General features: G+C 35.8%; 1 protein-coding gene across 24 annotated transcripts in view; it reads left to right on the top strand.

Annotated features, from left to right (window-relative positions):
• Positions 1 to 25,965, top strand: part of EIF4G3 (eukaryotic translation initiation factor 4 gamma 3) — a 352,113-nt gene that overhangs the window by 141,517 nt on the left and 184,631 nt on the right. The window contains exon 1 of one of the 24 annotated variants that reach the window (XM_075994790.1): positions 19,425 to 22,450. The exons of the other annotated variants lie outside the window; for them this stretch is intronic. The gene's annotated coding sequence lies outside the window, so the exon portion shown is untranslated. Of the gene's footprint in view, positions 1 to 19,424; positions 22,451 to 25,965 lie in introns of those variants that run through there. 24 annotated transcript variants of the gene reach the window in all.

Genomic DNA, 25,965 nt, shown 5'->3' with positions numbered 1-25,965 from the left:
CTTTGGAACTGGTGAGAATTCTGCATTTTTTTTTTTTTTAATTTTTTTTTTATTTTGGCATATTATGGGGGTACAGATTTTAAGGTTTCAATAAATGCCCATTTCCCCCCCTCCCCCCAAAAGTCTGAGTCTCCATCATGACAATCCCCCAGATGGTGCACATCTCACTCATTATGTATGTATATACCCACCCCCCTCCCCCCTCCCCCCTCCCACCTGCCCAATACCCTATTACTGTAGTACCTATGTGTCCACTTAGGTGCTACTCAGTTAATACCAGTTTTCTGGAGAATATATCTGGTGCTTGTTTTTCCATTCTTGGGATACTTCACTTAGTAGTATGGGTTCCAGCTCTAACCAGGAAAATATAAGATGTGCTATATCACCATTGTTTCTTAGAGCTGAATAGTACTCCATGGTATACATATACCACATTTTATTAATCCATTCTTGGATTGATGGGCACTTGGGCTGTTTCCACAGCCTTGCAATTATGAATTGTGCTGCTATAAACATTCGAGTGCAGGTGTCTTTTTTGTAGAGTGTCACTGGATCATTTGGGTAGATGCCCAGCAATGGGATTGCTGGATCAAATGGTAGATTCAGTTGTATCGCTTTAAGGTATCTCCATATTGCTTTCCACAGAGGTTGAACTAGTTTGCAGTCCCACCAGCAGTGTAGGAGTGTTCCTCTCTCTCCGCAACCACGCCAGCATTTATTGTTTGGAGATTTTTTGATAAAGGCCATTCTCACTGGGGTTAAGTGATATCTCATTGTGGTTTTGATTTGCATTTCCCTGATGATTAGAGATGTTGAGCATTTCTTCATATGTTTGTTGGCCATTCTTCTGTCTTCTTTAGAAAAATTTCTGTTCAAGTCTTTTGCCCACTTTTTAATGGGGTTATTTGATTTTTTCTTCCTAATTTTCGTGAGTTCTAAGTATATTCTAGTTATCAGTCCCTTATCGGATGCATAGGATGCAAAAATTTTCTCCCATTCTGTAGGTTGTCTGTTTACTTTCATGACTATTTCTTTGGCTGTGCAGAAGCTTTGTAGTTTGATCATGTCCCATTTATTTATTTTTGTTGCTGCTGTGATTGCCTTTGGGGACTTCTTCATAAACTCTTTGCCCAGGCCGATGTCTAGGAGAGTGTTTCCAACTTTTTTCTCTAGAGTTCTAATAGTTTCATATCTTAGGTTTAAGTCTGTTATCCAGTGTGAGTTGGTTTTTGTGAGAGGTGAAAGGTGTGGGTCCTGTTTTAGCCTTCTACAGGTGGCTATCCAGTTTTCCCAGCACCATTTATTGAAAAGAGATTCTTTTCCCCAGCGTATGTTTTTGTCTGCTTTGTCAAAGATGGAGAATTCTGCATTTTAGGGTGCTGAGGGATAGCTGTTCTTAGGAAGGTTTCTTTACTATGCAGCAAACTGCCTGAGAGAATATCAGAAGTAACGGTTGACTGCTGGGTACTGCTGTCGGCTGTGCATTGCAGCTGAAACTTGTCATTGAAGAGGCTGTGCCCACCAGAGGAGCTGGTCACTGGAAAAGCCAAAATTTAGAGAAGCTGTCTGGGCTACAGGAACTGCGTAGAAAGTGGGAAGCAAAACTCTTTCCTCCTACAATATCCCTATAGTGCCCTCTACTGATAAAGTTTAACATTGTGCCTGCTGAAAGCTTAAAATATTATAGAGCCCAGATCCATTTTTCATGTTACAGGCAAACAGGGTGAATTTTGACCTGAAGGCAAGCAGTTGATGACTGGCACTTAAGGGAAAGAGCTTAGTTTTACATTTGAAATTCTTACCATTTTAAGTTGTGACTTGACCCAAACAGTTGACCCAGAGCACTTGTTTTCTGATAGATAGGGCTGCTTGCAAATACATAGTTTGTATTTAAGAAAGGATGGTCTCCTAGTGTTCTCACTTGTTGAGCCCACAAGAGTGTTTATGTATGCCATTTTATCAGTTGCCTTTAAAAATCAGGGTACATTAATACTTGGGAGAAGAGCCCCCTGATACCATCTTGCATCCTTTTGTGGTCTTTTTTGCTGTCGTTTTGCCTACTCTGATGAATGAACCCAGCAAGTTACACTTGGGTCACTGCCCCCTTTTTTCCCTTCTCCTTTTCAGACAGAGGTAGGCTTATATAGATCCATCTGTCACCTAACAGTATCTTAATACTTGTTGATGAGGTGAGAAAGTTTTCCTAAATTGGCATACCTAGAAAAATGGAGAGTTTTGTGGGAAGCTAAGTCTTAGGATTAACAGTTCGTGCAGTTTGTAGGGGCAGAGGGAAGGTCCTCTCTGAAGGGTCACTGAAATGACTGACAATAGATTAATAGGAGGAAAAGGCATACAAATTTATTAACATGCATGGACTTTAGAGTCCTGCAAATGTCAAATTTAAAGAAGGGGCAGATGGTAGATCCTTAAGTAACCTCTTCATAGAGGAGTGGGAAGTGGGGGGGCTGTAGAGAATTTTAGAGAGGTAGTAAGTAATTTTTAGGAGAAATGAATGAGCCCAAATTACAATGGCCTGAGACAAAGTTCCTCTGAGCTCCATGGAGGAATTGAGAAGGTCCCTGTGAATGAAGGTGTTCTTATTATGCAGATAAAGTCTCCTAGGGTAATCTGTTAGAGTTGCCCACAGAGGAAAAATGAAAAGTCTATCTGGATGTGGTGATTGCTTTATGTCTTCTCTTCTCTGTGGTTAATCTTTACTGATTATTTGATCAGATTCCTCGGGAGAGAGTCTTAAGACAATTGCATTTCTTTTGGAAAGAAATTTTCTTAGTCATATCTCTGCATCCCAACAAGTTCATGGATCATAATGGAAAGCAGAGCCTTCAGTATAAAGGAGAAAGGATTACAGGCATGCAAACAGGCTTAGGTTTTAGGGCTGGGTTTGTCACTCTCTGGTTATACGACATTGGGTAAATTATTTAATATTTCTAGAACTTTGTTTCTTCATCTGTTATGTATGGGAAAATTAGACTTTTGCTACCCTTTAAGAAGGTTGTTATGATGAGTTTGTAAAATCCTGCCTCTCCACAGAATACGCTAAATTTAATAAGTGACATTATAATTTTCATGTTTGTCAGACTTGGTTCTTCTCAAGATTTATGTATATGTGCATGTACATAAATCCTTGCCTGCTACCTGTTTTGTATTATTGTGAAACTCAGAAGCTATCCCGAAGCATTTGAGGTATCTTCTATGCCTTTGTCTATCCTAATATTAGGGGAGAGGTAGAGTTCACCTTGATTATTTTGTTAGCAGTAATGTTTTATTTTTGTATTCAAAACTATTATATTGAGCTCAGCTGATGATAAGATCAAAGAAACTATTTTTTAGCCACATGTCTTTTTTATGTGATAGTCTCCCCATATGCGAATTAAATAATTTTGTCTAAAGTAACTACCTGTGTCTTGCTGTGACTCAGTGTTTGACATTAACTCATCCTATTAGGGTCTAAGTGAAAGAAGCTAAGCTGAGGAAAGATATATTCATAGCTTTAAAACATGAAAGAGGGAAAATGTAGAAAATTGTTTCCAACCTCTTTACGTTATTGGTGACAACCTTATCATCTGCTTCTTACTCTGTAATGTATGTAGGATTTTACACATGGATGTGCTTGCCTCCCACACGTGTGTGCCAAGTTTAAGGCTTATGTGCATTTTTCTTTGTTACATGAATTTTAATTCTTTCTAGCCCCCTCCTTCTTGGAGATTTTGTTTAATCAAAGTCAAAGACATTAGACTGACATTTTCAAACTATGATAAATTGGTGAGACAGAGTTTATGTATGGTAGCACTTGAATTTGAACAATCTCTAAATCCCATAATGTTCTTACTCTGGGAATGGTTAGTAATTTGGAATTTAAAACTATCTTTTGGGGGGAAGATTTCAAAGTAAATCTTTCCCATAGAGGAGATTTAGAGTCCCGGCCCTCCCAATAGTGTCTTAAAATTCAACCTTGTAGAAGTTCCTGTTAATACCCAGTTTTCTTTTTGTAAATGAAAGGTTTGTGTTAGACGATATCTGAATTCCCTTTAAGATCTCCATGGGTTTTTGAGACTAGCTTTATCCAAACTCTGCATTGTTTTATTCTGTACCTTTTTGTTTTGTTTTGTAAATTATTTTGAAATATTAGAAATTTACAGAGAAGTTGCCAAAAAATAATACAGAGTTTTATAACCTTCACACAACTTCCTGTAATTTTTTTTTTAATTTCAGTGTATTATGGGGGTACAAATATTTTGGTTACATATATTGCCTTTGCCCCACCCAAGTCTCTGTATCCTTTTTTAAAAAATTACTTGAATTATTTTAAATTACTTGTCAATTTAAGTAAAAACCAAAATGATTTCTACTTATTGCTTAAATGGTAATGAATATTTGCCTTAACTTAGTTAATTTTCACAAAATTAGCAGTTACAAAAGAGACTAAACTGGCACTGGTTACCAGGTTCAACATCTAGGGTTTTTAAAATTTTTCTCTTGGTGTCACTGCCTTAGACTTCTCAGCTTTAGGAGCTATATTCACAGTAATCAGTGAGAAGACATGCTAAGAATAATGCCATAGAAGTAGGTTGATACTTGTTTTCTGCTCCGTGGTTCCTCTATTTTTTTCTGAAAGATCCTTTTATATAAGTCGTGTATTATATAGATCTTATTATATGCAGTCCTATTATATAGTGAACTGATATGGTGAAAGCTATATGATCTACTGGTTAGATTCTTTGTTGTCTCTGGAAATACTAGGCAGAGGACTTCTTCATTGAGGATTAGTGATTGATTCTGATATTTATTTTAGCACTACAGTTTTCATCGTTAGTAAAGGATCAGCTTCAAATGACTCATGGTTCCAACAATCTTTTTTTGCTTTCCTAACTTCCAAACTTCATTTCAGTAGTCTTATTTTACTAAGGAAAAATTCTCTGTGTTGTCTTATAATTGTTCATTGACCATTCCAGACTTTGTAAGCTGCTTTTTCTTTATTAAGATGAGGAGAAATAGTGATTTTACTTACTTCATGCACATTTTTATGCTTTTATGCCTTTTGTGAAGAAAATAAATTCTGAATATGATAACTCTGAAAAGCAACCTTTCTAACCAGAATAAAGTAATGGAAGCTTTGAAAGTATCCTTTAAAAAAAAAATCACATTTCATTGTTGTAATATATGAGTGTTGTATTTCCTTAGAAAAAGAAAGCAAAATTGATGGTTTTGACAGTCTCCATCCTCCCACCTTGACACATGTTGTGGCCATGTAAGGGCAGTCTTTACAATGAGTCATGGTGTTTGGAAGCTGTATGCACAGCACGGGATTTGATATGGGCTTGGACATCTTGCAGTGCTTGACTGTATTTAGTTGTCACTGTTAGTATCAAATCTTCTGGTTGGTTGGTTGGGGTTTTTTTTTCATTGATAATATATATACGCTCTTAAAAATTTACTTGTTGAAAATTTCTTCAACAAATAACACTTTACAAATAACATGCCTTTCTTTGTAAATGTCATTAACATAAAAGTAGGTAATAAAAGTCTATAAATAATATACAGACCATTTATATTTGCGATATGCTTAAGAACTATGGTAAGCTCTCCTAGTTGTTGAGATTTATTTTAATTTGGTGATATTAGGTTAGAGAATTTTTGCTCTTTTATCATGTTTTGTTTTTATTGACAAAAACAGTTTCCACCATATTTATAAAGTAGAACTTCAAGTATTTTTCTATTAGGTGTTTCCTCTTTGATGCAGATTTGTAATTTACCTTGAAATGTGCCTAAAGCAGCTTTTTAGTGTTTATTTGATTGTATTTTTCTTTTTCTTTTCTTTTTTTTGAGACAGAGTCTCTCTCTGATGCCCAGGCTAGAGTGCCATGGCGTCAGCTTAGCTCACAGCAACCTCAAACTCCTGGGCTCAAATGATCCTTCTGCCTCAGCCTCCGGAGTAGCTGGGATTACAGGCATGCGCCATCATGCCTGGCTAACCTTTTCTATATATTTTAGTTGACCAATTAATTTCTTTCTATTTTTAGTAGAGACAGAGTCTCGCTCTTGCTCAGCCTGGTTTTGAACTCCTGACCTTGAGCAATCCTCCTGCCTCGGCCTCCCAGAGTGCTAGGATTACAGGCATGAGCCACTGCGCCTGACCTGATTGTATTTTTCTTTGTATTACATATAGGTAGTATAATGTTCCAGTAATTAAATTTTTTCTGTGGTTTTTAAGTGTTGCTGCAAGAACAGTAGTTAAGCGCAATTATTTTTCAGAATATTACCTTAAACCCCATGTGTTAGGTTCTGTTTGGTGAATTCACAAGGCTAGAACCCATATTTTAAAATTAATTCCACAGTTTTAGAAAACTAAAGGATATTGTAAAAACTAAACTGTGATTTTTGTAAGCATTCCTTTAATTGATTTGAAGTAGGTTCAGTTTTTTGTTGATGATGTTCATTTTTATCTAAATTCTGTGGGGGGGGGGAGGTTTAGAATTTTGTCTCGTTTACATTTAAAGAGCTGTATTTTTGGATACATCCTGGGAGACCCTTCTTGATTTCTCTGGCTACCTCTCATTTAGTTTAACAGGTCTTAAAAAACCTCTGTCAACGTTTCCCTTGCACTTTTACAAAACTCTTTGAAATATCACATTTCACTCATTTCCCATAGATTTGGAAGGGAAACTCACTTTAGTGCTTAAAATATTTACTGTCTGAACCTTTACAGAAAAAAATATGCTAATTCTTGAGGTAGACCAGCTAACTTTAACTGTAAAGGGCCAAATAGTACTGTAAGTATTTGAAGCTTTGTGGGCCAAATGGTCCTTTGCGTATTCTTCTTTTTACCAAACAACCCTTTTCATATGTAAACACCTTCTCTACTGGTCTTACAAAAATACATGCCAAGGGCTATTGTTTGCCACCTCCTGATATGGATACGTGACACAAATAATAAACTGGTTTTAATGTATGTATGAGCACAAGGACAGTATATATATAGAAATACAAATTTTATATACATTCAACCAACATTAAAAAAATAGAGGTTTGGAACATCATGATTAACAAACTTAAAAAATATATGAAGAACTTTTTACTCACCAACTGAGAGATTAAAAAAAAAGATTGATGATTTGAATGACAATTAATAAATATTTTAATAACTTTTCTCATTCAACTAAGACTGCTTTTTTTCTCCAAATATTCATGGGACATTTACAAAATTTAATCATATATTAGGCTACATTTCCAATCATATTTATAGTCTGTCTCTTATTTTTTTGGAGACATATTTCTGCACTGGTGACCTAGCTAGAGTACAGAGTCATCATAGCTCACTGCAGCCTTGAACTCCTTGGCTTTAAGGGATCCTACTGCCTTAGCCTCCCAAGTAGATAGGACTGTGGTCATGTGCCACCATGCCCAGCTAATTTTTCTGTTTTTTGTAGAGATGGGGTCTCACTGTGTTGCCTAAAGGCTGGTCTTGAACTACTGGCTTCAGTGATCCGCCTGCCTCAGCGTCCCAAAGTGCTAGAATTATAGGCATGAGCCCCGGCGCCCAACCCAATTTATATTCTTTTCTGAATATACTTCTAGAGAATTAGAGCTTAACAGCAAAAGAGTAACAAAATCTATTTATTTAGAAATTTGATAAAATCAGAAGTGAAAATATGTAGTAATCTTTAGAAATGAATGACAGATGGTACTTTGTATCTGAAATTATGGGATGTGAATAAGGTGTTACTCGGAGGCAAATGTGAATTCTTAAAAGCATATATTAGCAGATATGGAAAATTGGAAATAAACCAGTGATCTCAATGGAGGGCTGTCACTTTGTAATTTAAGGATTATAGGTTTTAAATCATACACATATTTGGTGTACTTCTTGTTCTGATGGTATTGATTATAAACATTAGCTATAAATGCCACAGTGCTTCATATGTTTTAATACAAGGAATCAAGAGCTTTTGTATAGTAACTAACTTCCTGTCTAGTACCTCCAGCTTTGAACTTGCCAACTCATGTCCACTCATTCGGAATGTGCTCCTTGATAATAGCCAAATTGATGGTGGTGTCAGAAAATTCATGTGTGTGTGTGTGAGTAAAACATTCACATGTCACTAATGATTACTAAAGTGCACATCTTTTCTGGTGCTTATTGACCATTTGTATATCTTTTTTGGAAAAATATCTGTTCAAAGACTTGCCAATTTTTGATTAGATTATGTAGTTTTTGTTGTTGGGTTGTAGGAGTTCTTCATATATTCTAGATCTCAATTCCTTATCAGATAAATAATGCATAAGTACTTTCTCCCATCTCACCAGTTGCCTTTTCTCTGTTGACAGTGTTTGCAGAAAAGTTTTCAATTTTGATAAAGTATAATTTATCTATTTTTTTCTTTTGCTGCCTGTGCTTTTGGTGTCATATACAAGAAACCATTGCCAAATTTAATGTTCTGAAAATTATCTGCTATGTTCCCTTCTAAGAGTTATACTTTTAGCTCTTATGCTTAACTCTATGATTTATTTGATTTAATTTTTGTCTGTGGTTTAAGGATATCCAGTTTTCCCCGCACCATTCATTGAAAAGACTGTCCTTCCCCCATTGAGTAGTATTGGCACCTTTGTCAAAAATCATTTGACCACATATGTGAAGTTTATTTCTGGGCTCTGTTCTTTCCCGTTAGTCTAATTGTGTATCTTTGTGCTAGTACTGCACTGATTTCATTGCTGTAGTTTTATAGCAAGTTTCGAAAATAAGGGTGAGACCTTCAACTTTGTCCTCTGTTTTTGAGATTGTTTTGGTTGTTTTGGGTCCCTTGAGGTTGGTTCCAAATGAATCGTAGCATTGGTTTCACTATTTTTCTTTTTTTTTTGAGACAGAGTCTTGCTCTGTTGTGCGGGCTAGAGTGCCATGGCATAGGCCCAGCTCACAGCAACCTCAAACTCCTGGGCTCAAGCCATCCTCCTGCCTCAGCCTCCGGAATAGCTGGAACTACAGGCATGTGCCACCATGCCTGGCTAATTTTTTAGTTGCCCAGCTAATGTCTATCTATTTTTAGTAGAGGCAGGGTCTTGCTTTTGCTGAGGCTGGTCTCCAATTCCTGACCTCAAGTGATCTTCCTGCCTCTGCTTCCCAGAGTGCTAGGAATACAGGTGTGAGCCACCACACCCAGCCTGGTATTCTCTATTTTTTGCGAAATGTGTTGTTGGGATTTTGATAGGATTCTTTGCATATATTTGAAAGGTATATGTGTATCATACAGAACACAACATTCTTTTTCTATGTAGATGAAGAAAGCATCATTGCTTGAGAGTGGAATTAAGGTGAATATCAAGAACTTTTATATAGATACCCATGAGAACTGAGAATGTTCAGTTAATAGCTTACTTGATAGGTACTTAAAAATGTAATTTGAATTCTGAGATCTAAGAGAAAAAACACTTAATATTTGTCCCTTTGTTTTGGCTGATGTTTGTAAACAAGTATCTTGGAAGAGGAATTTTAAAATGTGTCATTTGTTGAGCTTTGTTGAGTTTACCTTATAACTCATTTCATTTGAAATAAAAACTTGTACTCCATGATTAGAAATGAAGTTCAGTGCTAATGTGTAAAATCTCCTAAATGCCCTACATAGTAAGTAGGTCACCTTTTATTTGGAAATTCTGGTGTCAAAAGAATTCGAATTCCATTCTAGGTTGTTCCTTAAATATGGACTGTTCCTTAAATCTGCTTTATAAAATTACAAAATACATTTTTTATTTTCCTTGATGTTCTTCTAGTAGTCTTAGAGGTACTCTAGCTTGATTTGTCTCATGCTATGGGGTCTGGATGTCCCAGGTTCCTAGGCTTGTGTGTTTTCAGAGTAATGGGTTCTGATTCTCTCTGTTCTTAAGGAGTAAGGTTAGGGAATGTAATTGCTTAACGGAATTCAGCGTTCTTTGCCCTGAACATGGTGTAGACTGTTGATTTCTTAGCTTTTTACATTTTATACATGTGGAGATTTTCTTCTTTTAGAAAACCTTAGAAGGTTAGAGAAAAAAATGTTTTGCGTTACTAAGAGGACAGGTGACAGAAATCAGTATGGGAGCAAAAGCTGCTGATAGCAACTACATTGGAGTGAGAAAAATCACCAAAACGTCCAGCTGCCTTGTCCAGAAAGTCGCTGAAAAATTCCAAAGGCTGTTAAGGGTTCATAGAGTATTTAAAGGTTCACATTAGGACTTAGAGAATTTGGATACTGAAATGATGACTCAGAAGCCAGCTGGCTTATTTACATAACCATTTGGCAACATTTAAGAAGGGAGGGAAGTAGCAAAAGCACTGGAGGCTGGCCAACAAGCAAAGATAATAAGTATGAAGGACCTAGAAGGCATTACTCTGCTATTTCCTCTTTGGTTTTGAGAGTGATTGTCTTTTAACTTCAGCATCAGTAAAGCTAGAACTATAAAACCAGAAGAGGAAAAAAACACTGCTGGAATAATAGAGAGATTAAAAAACTTTGTATAACTTATAGAAAAGGTGAAAGTTATCCAAAAGCTGATCGTATACAAATGGCACCCTTCACCAACTCTTTCTCTTCTGCTCAGTTTGACTTACTCCAAAAGGGTTAAGGAATACAGATTTCTTTAACATTGGCCATTCCTCCAGGGTCTTTGAAAAAGCCCACACTAGAAAGTGTTGCTTTAACAGTCTCTAAAAAAAGATCTTGTGTTTTAGGAGTTAGATGGACAAGTTACTCTAGAAAATATCAACTCTTAAGCAGATAAAAGGACGGTGGTAGGAGAATCTGACTCTGGAAATGTTTGGAAATAATTTTAACTAAAAGCTATCCTTCTCAGTATAACGTGAATTACCACAGTATGAACTAGTGTTTATTGTGCACTCTTATCAGATTACCGTATTTGAGGATAATATCTCTTTTCCCCTACCATTCTGTTATAGATACGGAGGATAATATCTTGATTGCAGATTACTTTATAGGCTAGAGTTTTCAAAGCATTTCTCAATTACTTCCCTGTATTTAATCTGTCATTACAGTAACCATGTCATATGGATATGATTATTCCCATTTTGTAGATTGAGAAGGTTGATTGTGAAAAGTGAAATGATTTATTCCAGACACTTTAGGTTGTAAGAGACCATGTCTAGATCCCTACTTGCCAACTCTTGACTTTATCCCTTGCTTTCTCATAATGCATCATCATATTTTATTTCAGGTTCATTTTAGACAAACTGTGCTTTCATAGATCATTCTTGGAAAACATCCACCACTTACCTCTTGGCTTTTTGAAATAGTATATTTAAATTTTTAAACAATCAACCTGAAACAACTTTTGGGAATATAAATGTGCAGGATGGGGCTTTATACAAATTCATCCGCACAGTATTCGAACTTCTAGTTTTTAAATGTAGAGCCACGCATCTAAGTCTGGAATTCAAGAAATTAGTGGAGGGGGTGGTGATCTTAGCAGAGGTACAGCAGGACCTAGAGTAAAGGTTATGTCTAGTGTGACAAATGAATGGCAAGAGAACTCTGGCTGGGGATGTTTAAATGAGAAGTAGGAGGAGAAACATGATAAATGAGAGACTACTTAAAGATGAGAGAAATGGAGGGAGAAAAGCAGTAGAGATGGTAGTGCTGGCTATCAGTAGAGGGTCCAGGAAGTTATGAATAGCAGCCATTGACATTGGAAGCAGAGCCAGCAGTGCAGACATTATAGAATACTCTTGCTGCCTGAGACTCCAGTGAACCAGTAGCGTCTCTCTATTGGCACAGCATTGTTTTTACCACACAATCTCAGGGAACCTGAGATTTGGACCTGTGATTTGAGAAGGAACTGGTTTGTTGTGCTGTATAGGTAAAAGCCAAGCTTTGGATAGTATAGTTGTTATTGAGGGAACACAAGTAGCTTGTCAGATCCAGGTATATTCTGTAGTGAAAAGAAAATAACAATAGCATTTAAATGTTGAACTAATTTTAAAGAGAACAGAAATGGTGGTAAGTTCATTATGTTTCTCTGCTCAATATCATGTCACTGCTGAGAAATGAAGAGAAGTTCTATCAGTTGTTCTCAATTCTGCCTTCCCATTAGAATTATCTGATATCTTGGTCCCTTTCTCCAGAGATTCTCATTTAATTGCTTTGGATGGGGCCTGAGTAATTCTATTGTGCACTCAGGGTTGAGAACAAAGTTGTAGAGTAATACCTTTGATACCTGTTGCCTAAATGAGACTTCCTAGGCCCATGTTTGCTGGGAGTAGTTTTCAGTGAAAGAAGAAAGTACTCCCAATTTTTGACCACATACAAATATAACGAATTGGGCTATTTCTGAATTTAGGGAAAGTAGCTTTGGTAATTGGTGATTGAGAATCCATTTCTGTCTAGTAGCTAAAAGAGACTGTTACAACTTTTTGCAGATAATATACTTTACATCATAGTCTGTACGCCAATAGATTTTACAATATCGATAATATATACCAATTTGTTTTGATGTTAGAACTATTATATCCTGACAGATGCTATCTAATTGACCCTTCTGATTCAAGCAGAGTAATGTTTATTGGTTGAAGGTACTTTTTTGCTTCCATACAATCAGGTCATCCTGGATTTAAGGCTGCAGTGCATTGGTTTTCAAACTTTTTAAAGCAGCTAAACTATTTATCCCCATGTTACTAGCAGTGCCTGTGACCCATATTTAAGTCCATAACTCTTTGATGTAAAAGAAAACTAGCTCTAAATGAAATTTTTCAGAAGTATCACTTTTTGGCTGTTTGTAGTATGAATGCTTTATTTGCCTAAACAGAGAAGTTTTTTCTGACTGGTATTGTTAACATTTTTGTACAATTCAGTAAAAGTTTATTTTACAGGTACAAGCTAAACTAAAAGAGAGCCAGATATTGTATTTTACATCCTTAGTTTATTCTGAAGAAAAGTCTGGGAATCTCTTCTCAATATTCCTGCTGTTTGTCATCATGAGTAAAATAAAATTAAGATTGAGTTCCTGAGCTGGACAACATCTTTTGTCAGGATTCCATGAAAGGGATTTTGGTCTTTTAAACTAGTTCAATACTATATTCAATAGAGAATTTATTACTTTTTCTAAGCAGGTGATCTCATTTTCTGCTTTAAACATCCCAGAATATAATCTACAAATAAGCATTTATATAGAGACCTGGTTGATAGTTAGGTACAAAGAAATACTGTCTCTGTGTAATTGATTTTACCTGTTAAGGTATTTAAATGTAACATGAGAGATTAAGGTTCATAATTTTGGAGGGTACTAAGTATTTCAATTCACACAGTATGATGTGAAATTGGTATATTTTTCAAAATTGTTTAATCCTGTAATTCTGTTTTATAACCATAAATTTTTTTTTTTTTTTTTTTTTTGAGACAGAGTCTCACTTTGTTGCCCAGGCTAGAGTGAGTGCCGTGGCGTCAGCCTGGCTCACAGCAACCTCAATCTCCGGGGCTCAGCGATCCTGCTGCCTCAGCCTCCCGAGTAGCTGGGACTACAGGCATGCGCCACCATGCTCGGCTAATTTTTTGTATATATATTTTTAGTTGGTCAATTAATTTATTTCTATTTTTGGTAGAGACGGGGTCTTGCTCAGGCTGGTTTCGAACTCCTGATCTTGAGCAATCCGCCCGCCTCGGCCTCCCAAAGTGCTAGGATTACAGGCGTGAGCCACCGCGCCCGGCCAACCATAAATATTTTTAAAGTTCAGTTGATAGACTGGCTTGATGAATACAGCTGTTGAGAATGGTTATGAATAACATTAAAATGTATTTTAATTTGTGTAGGATAGTGCTCATTAAATATCTGAAGTAACCAAAAGTAAGAGTAATTAGATGGTTGTAATGCAAAATAAAACATTGTGACTTAATGATTGAATTGCTTAAAACATTCATTTAACAAATTTCAAGAGCCGCAACTAAGTAAGTGCAGTATTTGTGGTAGATAACGTTTAAAATACAGCCCCTCCCTTTAATTTTCTAGTAGTACTGTCCCCTTGTATTGAAAAGAGATTCAGAAATGAATACCCTCTCTACTGGAGCACTTCATGAAGAGGCCTCAAGTACAGCCTGACAGTTGAATTGCAATAAAGTCCCAGAAACACAGATTTTCTTTCTGTTGATCTAACTAAAAAAAAGAATGGTCATATAGTCAGAGTGTCTCTGAGATATAGTGCTCCACCTCTACATCCAAACTATAAACTGTGGAGAAAAGAATTCTCAGTTTGCTACAGTGTAAAGGCTGCATTATAGAAAGTAAAGTTTCTTTTAAAGATTGAAGATCCTAGTTCTGCCACTTAGCAATTGTAGAACTCTCAATCCCAGTTCTACCACTTACTAATTGTGAGACCTTGGGTAAGTTAAACCTCTCTCCAAGTGGAAGTTTTGCCATTTATTAAATGTAAATAATAATACCTACATCACAGGATGCTGTGAAAATTAAATCAAATAATAGATGCAGAAACCCTGGCAAATGGCTGAATGTTCAACAAATGCTCATTGCATTTCCTTTGTTATAGTAGCTTTGGAGTATTTAACATTGTTTTAAAGTTGAGAATTAATTTTAGGGAATGAATTCTTTGTCTCCCCTGCCGTTAGGTTTCAGTATCATGTTTTTGAGACTTTTTCTGAACTCTTTAGTATCAGTTGATGATACTTAAATCATCATTACTGAAAACCTGACCTTACTAATAAACATATCATGAAATATTATTGCCTAATATTGTTAAAAGATTTTATTAGTTTGACTCTCACTGGTCTTATTATGTGTGATTTATTTTTCTTGTAATTTTCTTTTTTAACTCATGTGTCAGACAAAGCTGATATATAGAGAGTGGTTTAGAAATCCCTGGATAACCACTCAGAAAGTCATGGCAGTGACCTTGATGTCATCTAGAAACACAGGTTAATCTGTAAACTTTTCCAGAAATCATTCAGCAGTATTATTAATAACTATCAAGCAAACATTAAAGTACATGAAAAGGAAAAATTCTGACTAGTAGGCACATCTGTTATTTTCTTCTTTGGGAAGTAGTTTGTCATTATGTTATGATGGATTTGGAAAAACATCAAAGTACTAAAACAGGTTTATGGTTTAAGTATGCTAGCTTTTATTTTGTGAGGTGTATTATGGCTTCTTGCTGATTCTTCTCTACCATATTTTCACTCCTCTTTTTACCATTTGTTCATTAGAATCCTAGGCAAAATAAATTATAGGTGACATCTGTTCCATTGGTGTTGCATTTAATTTATTAGATGAGCCTTGTCATAGGAATAAACAGTTCTGACAAGCATTAACTAGTGATAAGACAAATGAGAGAAACTATTATTTTCCATCTTGCAGGCCAATCATTTGTTGGAGTTTTATGAGAATAAAAAGTTATAAGAAATTGCTATGCAGGGAAAGAAACATCTGTACTATATTCTCAGTATTATTGGATATAGTAGAAAAAGTTGGAAGTGACTTAAAATGATAAAGAAGATTTGTTGTGGCAGAAATGATTTATGTGTTTTAATTTCTTTTCAAACCTATTTTTAAAGCTGTTTTGTTGACTATACATCCTTCCTCCTTATCAGATATTACTGTTAAGACAGTAAATAGCAAGATTCTTTTAGAAGGCCATTCTTCACACAGATATTTGGGTGCCAGATATTTGTAGGTTTTATACTAGACACAAATGGGTTTATTTTGGAAAGGCCACTCCACAGAGTTTAAGCAGAGTAGTTATTTTCCTTATAAACTACCAACTGTATTTAAGCTATGTATTTCTCTGAGAAGATTAAATAAAGGAAGCTTAGTCTTAGAATCAGGAAACTTGCCTTCTGCTGTTTATTTTTATCTACATATACTTTTACTCCATAGTAGTTAGATTGTAGAATCTCTCTCTGCTAACATCCTGTTACTTGATCTTCTGGGAAGCCCATTTTGTTGTCAGATTTCTTCCTTAGCACCCTTTCTTTGAACTCTCTTTCTTCCTCTATCTCCTTACTCTGGAAATTTAGGTAACATTACTTTCCTAGAAATCTTTCCAAGTGAACATTATTAGTTTTCTTACTTTCTTTATATCAGGGGAGAAAGGCTCAGCATTATTGTTCTGGCCCTTCATTACTTTCTGTAGGTCCTTGCCTTGTTACCCTTGTGCAGCGAATGCATATATACCTCTCCTTTTTGCTACCAATTCCTAATTTTCATGGGTAGATTTCCTCATTTTTAAAGAATTTTAGCATCTGCTTCATAATTTACTTCTTTGTTTTACTTCTGCCATCTACCAGGAGGACTTCTAGCATTTAATGTTGCCTTATCCAACCATTGCCTGTTAGCTTCTGGATCCACCTTCTCTTCTTCCCCTTCTTCACTTCCCCAGATAAGCTATATATGGATAAATACCTAGCAACTCATATGGACACAGTCTAGATCTGCACAATCCATTGTGGTAGTCACTAGAGTTACTTGTGGCTTTTGAGAACTTGAGATATAGCTAGTGAAAATTGAGATTTACCATGAGTGTTAAATACAGCAGATTTCAAAGACTTACTATAAAAAAAGAATATAAAATTTCTCAATTTTTATATTGACCACATGTTGAATTTTGAATATACTGGGTTAAATACTATATTACTAAAATTAAATTTCACATGTTTTTACTGTTTCTAACTAATCTGGCTACCAGGAAATTTTGAATTACTTATGTGGCCTGTATTGTATTTTTTTTTTTTTTTTTTTTTTTGAGACAGAGTCTCACTTTGTTGTCCAGGCTAGAGTGAGTGCCGTGGCGTCAGCCTAGCTCACAGCAACCTCAAACTCCTGGGCTCGAGCGATCCTTCTGCCTCAGCCTCCCGAGTAGCTGGGACTACAGGCATGTGCCACTATGCCCGGCTAATTTTTTATATATATATATCAGTTGGCCAATTAATTTCTTTCTATTTATAGTAGAGACGGGGTCTCGCTCTTGCTCAGGCTGGTTTTGAACTCCTGACCTTGAGCAATCCGCCCGCCTCGGCCTCCCAAGAGCTAGGATTACAGGCGTGAGCCACAGCGCCCGGCCTGTATTTTTTATATTTCTTTTGAAGAACACTGGCCTGGACCTGTTCTTATCTAGAACTTTTCTCCCTTTGAGTTCTTGAAGTCTAAAATTTCTCTGACCACAGACTTCTGTCCTTCTTCCTTTCCCATGTTCAGTCCTATTGTACCTTCCACAGCCTACAACCCTTTAATTCTTTAATCCCTTTCTATTCTCAATATGGGAGCCCCTTTCTGTCTTCACTTGCCTTTTGTTTACCTATGATCCTATCACTAATCACTATTAACTTTTATATTTATAAAACTTCTTGTTCCCTTTCTTTCCTTAATTTCTGTATCTTGCCAATTCCGATTCCCGAGTGAGTCTAACCTAGCAGGTGTTTTCCTCTATTCTGGCTCCCAGGACGAATGGTTCTGCTTCAGGAGTTTGAATACCTGTATTGATGGACTCTATCAAAAATGTATGACTTATTAATGTAGTTGGACTAAACTCTATTAAGCTGTAACCGAGCCATAACTTAGCTGATTGGTAATCCTTTTAGTAATCACTAACTGACTTTCAATCATATCCTGCACTGTCCTTACATCAGCACTAGGTTGGCCACCAAGAGCCTGACAGGCCATGCATTGTATAGTTCCTGAAGTTATGCATTATGAGTAGCCCTACTTCACCTTTTCCAGTCCTACTGCTTACTCTTTTCTGAAGTGTCTATTGTTTTAAAATTTATTATGAAATGCATAAGCTTATAAAAGTATATATTATGACATGTTCAGTTTGAAAAAATAATAGCACAACCGACTACCACTCACCTTAATAAACTTATTACCAATATCTTTGAAGCCACTATATACTCCTCTATTCCAGTCCCCCTTCTTTCTCCCTAGTGGTAACAATTATCCTGAGTTTTGTGTGAACATTATTTTGTCTCATAGTTTCACCACTTGTGTTTGCTTCCCTGTACTTTCATTGGTGTCAGCATATTGAGGTTTACATTTTGAATTAGCTATATGACATTGGGCAAGTTACTTCACTATCTCTGAACCTTTCTCATTTTTTCTCAATATATTTTATTATGTTAAAATACAAATAACATAAAGATTACAATCTCAACCATTTAAAAGTGTACAGTGTTATTAAATACGTTCATAATGTTGTACAGTGATCACCATCCATGTCCATGACACTTTAAATCTTGTAAAACTGAAAATCTATACCCTTTAAACAATAACATCCCTTTTTCCCATCCCTTTACCCCCTGGCAACCACCATAGACTATCTGTGATTTTGACTACTCTAAGTACATTATATAAATGTTACCATACAGTAGTTGTTATTTTGTGACTGGCTTATTTCACTTAGCATAATGTCCTTAAGATTCCTCCATTTTATAGGATATGTCAGAATTTCCTTCCTTTTATGGCTGAATAATATTTTAGTGCATGTATATACCATATTTTGCTTATCCATTCATTCATCCATTGATTGACACTTGGATGATTCCCATGTTTTGGCAATTGTGAATAATACTGATTTGAACATGGACATACAAATCTCTTTGAGACCCCACTTTTAATTATTAAGGGTGTATACCCTAAATGGAATTGTTGGATCATATGGTAGGTCTATTCTTTTTTTTTTTTTAGTTTTTTTTTTTTTTTATTTTGGCATATTATGGGGGTACAGATTTTAAGGTTTCAATAAATGCCCATTTCCCCCTGGTAGGTCTATTCTTAATTTCTTGAGGAACCACCATACTGTTTTCCACAGTTAGTGTACCATTTTATATTCCCACCAATAGTGTATAGGAGTTCTAGTTCCTTCATGTCCTCTCCAACAGTTTTTTTTTCCAGAATTTTAAATTTTTTCATATATTAGCCATTCTAATGGGTGTGAGAGGATATCTCAATGTAGTATTGATTTGTACTTCATTAATGATTTGTGATGTTGAGCATCTTTTCGTGGGCTTGTTGGCCATTTGTATATATTTTTTGTACAAATGTCTATTCCAGTCTTTTGCTCATTTCTGAATCAGGTTGTTTACTTTTTTGTTGTTAAGTTTTAGGAGATCTCTATATCTTCAGGATATTAACTTTTTATTTGGTATACGATTTACAAATATTTTCCCCATTCTGTGGGTTGCTTTTTACTCTTTATAGTGTCTTGGTGCACAATGTTTTTTAATTTTCTAGATGTACAGTTTGTCTAGTGTTTCTTTATTTTGCGTATGCCTTTGGTATCATATTTGAGAAATTACCAAATCATGTGAAATGTTTTCTCTGTGCTTTCTTCTAAGGTTTCTATGCTTTCAGTTTTTACATTTTTGTCTTTGATCCATTTTGAGTTAATTTTTTTTTTTTTTTTTACTTTATTTGGTGTTAGGTAAAGATCTAATTTCATTCTTTTGCACATGGATATCCAGTTTTCCTCAGAACCATTTGTTGAAAATATTGTCCTTTCCCATTGAATGGTCTTGGCATCCTTTCTAAAAATAATTTGATCATATGTATGTGTAGGTTTATTTCCTGGCAATTTATTCTGCTTTTATGTCAGTACTGCTCTTTTGAGTTTTGTAGATTTGTAATAAATTTTGGAATTGGAAAGTATGAGATGTCCAACTTTTTTAAAAGATTGTTTTGGCTGAGTGCAGTGGCTCACACCTATAATCCTACACTTTGGAAGGCTGAGGTGGGAGGATTGCTTGAGGCCAGGAGTTTTAGACCAGCCTGAGCAAGATCGAGACCCTGTCTCTACAAAAAATACAAAAATCAATGGGATGTGGTAGCATGTATCCGTAGTCCTAGCTACTCGGGAGGCAGAGGCAAGAGGGTTGCTTGAGCCCAAGAGTTTGAGGTTGCAGTAAGCTATGATGAGGCCACTTGCACTCCAGCCCAGGAGACAGAGTGAGACCCTGACACAATAATAAAAAATAAAAAAAGAAGATTTGGCTATTTGGGGTCCCTTGAGATTCCATATCAATATTAGGATGGGTTTTTTTATTTCTGTAGAACACAGTATTGGGATTTTGATAGGGGTTGCACTGAATCTCTACATCAGCATCTTAACAATATTAACTCTTCCAGTTCATGAACAGGGTATGTCTTTCTATTTATTTGTGTCCTCTTCAATTTCTGTCAGCAGTGTTTTGTACTTATCATTATACAACTCTTTTACCTCTTTGCTTTAGTTACTTTCTAAGTGTTCATTTTGATGCTATTGTAAATGGGATTGGTTTCGTATTTTCTTTTTCAGGTTGTTCATTGTTAGTATAGGGAAATGCAATAGATTTTTGTGTGTTGATTGTATCCTGCTATTTTCTTGGAATCATTTATTCTAATAGTTTTTTGTATGGAATCTTTAGGGTTTTCTGCACATAAATTCATATCATTAGTGAACAGAGATAATTCTACTTCATCCTTTTCTATTTAGATGCCTTTTATTTCTTTTTCTTGCCTACTTTCTCTGGCTGGAATTTCTACTATTTTGTTGAGTAGAAATGGCAAAACAGGACATTCTTGTCTTGGTTCTGTTCTTAAGGAAAAGCTTTCAGTCTTTCACCATTGACTTTGATGTTTGCTATAGGTTTTTCTTATATGGTATTTATTATGTTGAGATAGTTTCCTTCTATCTCTCATTTACTTCATAGAGGTTTTGTATAATTAAAGTAGATACATGTGTCACACAAATCAACTGAGTAAAGGAGTTTATGTGGTCCTCTTTAAAACTCTCTGCTTTCTGTCTAATTACTCTCTAGACTTTTGTACCTGGGGGTCTCTTTGACAGTTAAAATTCAATATAGTACAAATGAATTTATCACTTTTTTATTCAAAGCAGAGAAAACAACTGTCACAAAGGCCTTAAGAGAAAATAAAGTTGGTGTGTTTGAGGGAAATAAATAAGGCCAATGTGGTTGGAAAATAATGGCATATGAGGTGAGGTCAGAAGGTAGCCTGGAGCCCAATAATTTGGGCTCTTTCAGCGTTCTTAGCCACCTAAACTTCAAACCTTGGAACATCAGCTTTCTACCCCTTATATCTCAGAAAGTCTTGCTGTTCAGAAAATTGCTCAGAAAACCTTGCTGTTCCATTACACTGATTAACTCCCAAAGCTGCCTCCTCTGTCCATATTCACTGTGGTAGGTCAGGCCCGTGTCTTCATATACCTGGGCTGTTACAGTAGCTCCCTATCTGGTATCCTGATACCAGTCTCTTCTCTAGGATTCCATATTGTTCTAATAGTTCTCTTTATTAAACAATTTCGATGATATTGCTGCCCTGTTCAACGTCTACTAGAATTACCTTTATGGTAAAGTCATTAGTTAACTTGTCACTCTGACCTCACCTTCTCCCATTCTGCCTCATCCACGTCTATGCTCTGGTATTACTGACCTGTTCATGGTTCAGCAGACATGCCCTACTTTTTCAGGTCTTTGTGCTTCTGTTTATACTCTTTGTTTTGCCTACACATGCTACCTCTCTCTTTTTTGGCTGAGTATAAGCTCACCATCTATCACTGTTGAACTGTCACCTGTACAGACTCCCTAGAAATCTCTCTCCTCCTCCCAGGAAGAATTAATGACTTTTCCTTTGTACTTCTTGACATATTATTCACACTCCTTATACCACTTTCTATATTGTTTTTACATATGTTAGGGAAGTTGTAAATCCCTGTGCACAGGAATCATGTTGTCAATGACTTACAGTTGATGCTGCAAACAAACAAAAACTAAAAACCTACAAACTTGTTGGATTGCTGTATCTTAAGTCAAGTATAGTTTGAGAGTTTATTTCATTCCAGTTTGAACAGAAGTTTTTGTGTGCCTTATGTTTTTTACTGATAGTACTGTTAATTAGCATTCTCAAAAGAAAGACAACCTAAAGCAATTTTGTTTTGAGGCTTATTATTCATAGTAAAAGAACATTAACCATGTCATTTAGGGATGCTTTAGAAAGAAAATCAAGGAGATGTATTGGTCATGGCCAAAAAAAGTATAAGCTACATGGACAATTTAGTGATACTACCACATCACCTACAGGTCAGCTGGAGAGACTTGTTATTTTCAAATCGACTTGGCCTAATTGAGATGAAGTTTGTTGGCCTAATTAGCCTCCTATTTTTGCTTGTCTTTGTTTTTGTATTGTCAGGAACTTGTGTTGGTTGGGATATTGGTAGAACCATGTGATACCTTAGTTGAGCTTTAACATAAACTGATTGGTGTTACTGGTGGAAGAGGTTTTCAGGAAAGTATAACTGTTGGTGGGAATGGAAGGAGAAGCCTGGTGTTGCAATGAGGTACAAATTTCCACTGAATTATTGGGAACAGGAAGTAAAGGGCTATTGGTGAGTGACTCAGCTACTTTCTGAACCTGTCTCGTGATTGAATGTGCATGATGTCTGTTTATTCTCAGCAGAGTAAGTACTATGGGAATCATGTTACAGGCATAATATTTACTTGACCAGCTCAGTGTTGATCTAAAAATAACTTGTGGGGTTTTTTTTGTTTGTTTTCATAGTACATTTAGCATCATAAGATAGAAAAATCATAATGGACACCCATCATTGAGTGCTTTCTGTTATAAATAACTTTTACTATATAGTCAGCTGGTACTATTCACTTCTTTCAAAGTAAAGATGAAAGCTTTGGTATCTAAATAAAAGGTAGGAAAAGATGATAACCTTTAAATTATCCAAAAAATAATTCTGCACCATTTCATTTTTTCTTATATTCTGAACAGATATGCATTTTGGGTGCTTCAGGGCTATCAAGAGAAGTATTTATGTGCTGAAATGTTTATATAGGAACTTTCCTCCTTTTTATGAGGTTATAGCAAATGCTTTTTTGAAATGGAAATATTAGTGCTGTTTATTTGCTGGATTTTATGGTAATATTAAATTACAATAGTAATAGTTTTACTTTGATTTTCTTGATTTACTCATCTCGAACTGAATGTTTGTGCCAGCCATGTACTGTAATTGAGTCTTAAGTGTGTCAGAATTTGATTATTATTATGCAGTGTACCTATTTATATGCTTGGCTCTGAAGGAGAGAGCACTTGGAAGCCTGAGCATGCATAATAATCATAATCTGCTCATTTGTGAAGCAGTGAGTCATTATGATTTATTCTTTTGGGCATTTGAGTGTTCTTGCTCTTTGAAGTATAGCATATACAGCATATAAACTTTAGTATGAGATTATTTCAAGAGGGAAAGGAAAACTAGATTCATTAAGAAGAAATAAATGTTAGCATTCTGTTTATAATAATGCTTATCTAAGTGAGGAAGTTTTATCAATGTTATAATCTATAAAATTGCAATACTTACAATGCTTGATGCCCTCTATAAAGTAGGAAATACATACCTTTTTATGGTTGATTAAAAAACTCATGCATTAAATTCATACTGTATGAATTTATTCCATGTTTCAAAAAAATGTTAAACATCAGAGGATTTAAGTTTTTATTTTCAGTATTCCACTGTTGGTAGAATAGTTGATGGGATTTCTATTTTACTACTTTTTAGTTGGTACAGTTATTAGGAATTTTGTGTTAACTTAGAATGGAATAGTAAAATACGTATCTTCTGATTGGACACCATTTGAAAGAAATTCTAACAATTTTACTGGGTACGTGTGATCAAATATCTGCCCTTATCACAACAAATAAATAAAATATTGATCATTTTTATTAAAATTATCTGTGCCTGAAAACCTAAGTTCAATATAGTGTTTTGGCATATTCCAAAGAACAAGTAAGAAAATGGTTTTAAGTGGGCTGAACTGTTCCACATGGGAGAAATTTAGATTTGGAAAGAATGAAAGTGGTTTCTTAGTTCTTGTCAGATTGGCAGTTTCCAGAGATATCTTACTGAACCCTGATTGACCTGTAGAGAAGAAAATGTTTTTCTCAGTGATGGAGGAATTACTTCCCTATTTACTTTAATCATCAGTAGTGTTCCCTGATTATGTCCAGGGGGCATTTGGTTTTTGAATAACAACTCTTTTTTTCCCCATTTTCATGGGAAAACGAAAGTTCTGCCTGGGTGTTTCTTACCTTCCTTCCTTGAAAATAAAATATAAACTTGTTTTTTTGCCTTCATTGATACATAGAAAAGGTGTCATGTTTTGTGCAGACTGCTAAATATTGATTTTAAGATCTATATTGGATGGTTTTGTATAGCTTTCTAGCATTTATGAGTTTCACATAGAATGTAGTACAGTATCAAATTGTCAGTTTTTAGACAACTCTACTTTGTCAAATGTTTAAAATTCAGCCTGGCCTGGAGGCTCACTCCTGTAATCCCAGCACTTTGGGAGGCAGAGGCAGGATGATCGCTTAAGGCCAAGAGTTTGAGACCAATCTACAATGTATGTAGCAAGACCTCATCTCTACAAAAAATGAGAAATATTAACCAGGTGTGGGGGTACGCACCTGTAGTTCTAATTACTTGGACTGAGGCAAGAGGATAGCTTGAGCCCAGGAGTTTGAAAATGCAGCGAGCTATTATCGTGCCACTTCACCCTAGCCTTGGCAGTGGAGCAAGACCCTGTCTCTAGAAAAATAAATAAAATTCAACAAGATACAAGTAAATCTATATGTATACATATCTCACAACCAATTAGTAAAATTGAATAAATGCCTTTGAAACAAATGTGTTTGATAATAGGCTTTTAGTGAGAGAGTACTGTTATTGTGATATAGGTATTTTTCATTTTGGTAAAATATACACAACATAAAATTTACCATTTGTCTCAACCTGCGTTGCTATAAAGGAATACTTGGGACTGGGTAATTTATAAAGAAAAGAGGTGAGTTTGACTCACTGTTCTGCTGGCTATACAAGAAGCATGGTGCCAAATTGGTGAGTACCTCAGGAAATTTCCACTCATGACATAAGTCCAAGGGAGAGACTGTGGAGGCAAGAGAGAGCAGAGGGATGTGCCAGGGTCTTTTCAACAACCAATTCTAATGGGAGGTAATAGAGCATGAACTCACTCCCTAGAGAATGGCACCAAGCCATGAGGGGATCTGCCCTCATGACCCAGACACCTCTCCCATTAGGCCCCACTTCCAACATTGGGGATCAAATTTCAATATGAGATTTGAAGGGGTTAGATATCTAAATCATAGCACCATCTTAACAGTTTTTAAGTGTTCAGTTCAGTGGTATTAAGTACATGTACATTGTTGTACAACCATCACCACTGTCTATCTCCATAACTCTTTTCATCTTGCAAAACGGAAGTTCTTTGTTCATTAAATACAGCTTGAATATTGTTGGATATAAATGTGCTTCTGTAAAAGTTGAGTTACAGAAGTTTATAAGGATATCAAATGTAGACATCAGAAGAGTAAAACTTGGGAATGGATGACTTTCTACACCTGTGCTGTGCCGTGCAGTATGATAGCCACTGGCCATATGTGCCTATTTAAATTTAATTTCTAGGCCGGGCGTGGTGGATCACGCCTGTAATCCTAGCTCTCTGGGAGGCCGAGGTGGGCGGATCGTTTGAGCTCAGGAGTTCGAAACCAACCTGAGCAAGAGCGAGACCCCGTCTCTACTATAAATAGAAAGAAATTAATTGGTCAACTAATATATATAGAAAAAATTAGCCGAGCATGGTGGCACATGCCTGTAGTCCCAGCTACTCGGGAGGCTGAGGCAGTAGGATCGCTTGAGCCCAGGAGTTTGAGGTTGCTGTGAGCTAGGCTGATGCCGTGGCACTCACTCTAGCCTGGGCAACAAAGTGAGACTCTGTCTCAAAAAAAAAAAAAATTAAATTCTAAGTTATTGAAATGTATATAAATACAATTTAAATTGAATCGATGGTTATAGAGTTTCAGTTTTGCAAGATGAAGTCCTAGCAATCTGTTGCAGGATATACATATATTATAGTTAACACTACTGTGTTGTACACTTGAAAATGGTTA

This window comes from Microcebus murinus, chromosome 2 (genome assembly GCF_040939455.1).
Source record: "Microcebus murinus isolate Inina chromosome 2, M.murinus_Inina_mat1.0, whole genome shotgun sequence".
Taxonomy (NCBI): domain Eukaryota; kingdom Metazoa; phylum Chordata; class Mammalia; order Primates; family Cheirogaleidae; genus Microcebus; species Microcebus murinus.
Note: the sequence above shows the minus strand (reverse complement) of the source record. Positions and strands in the feature narration are given on the sequence as shown.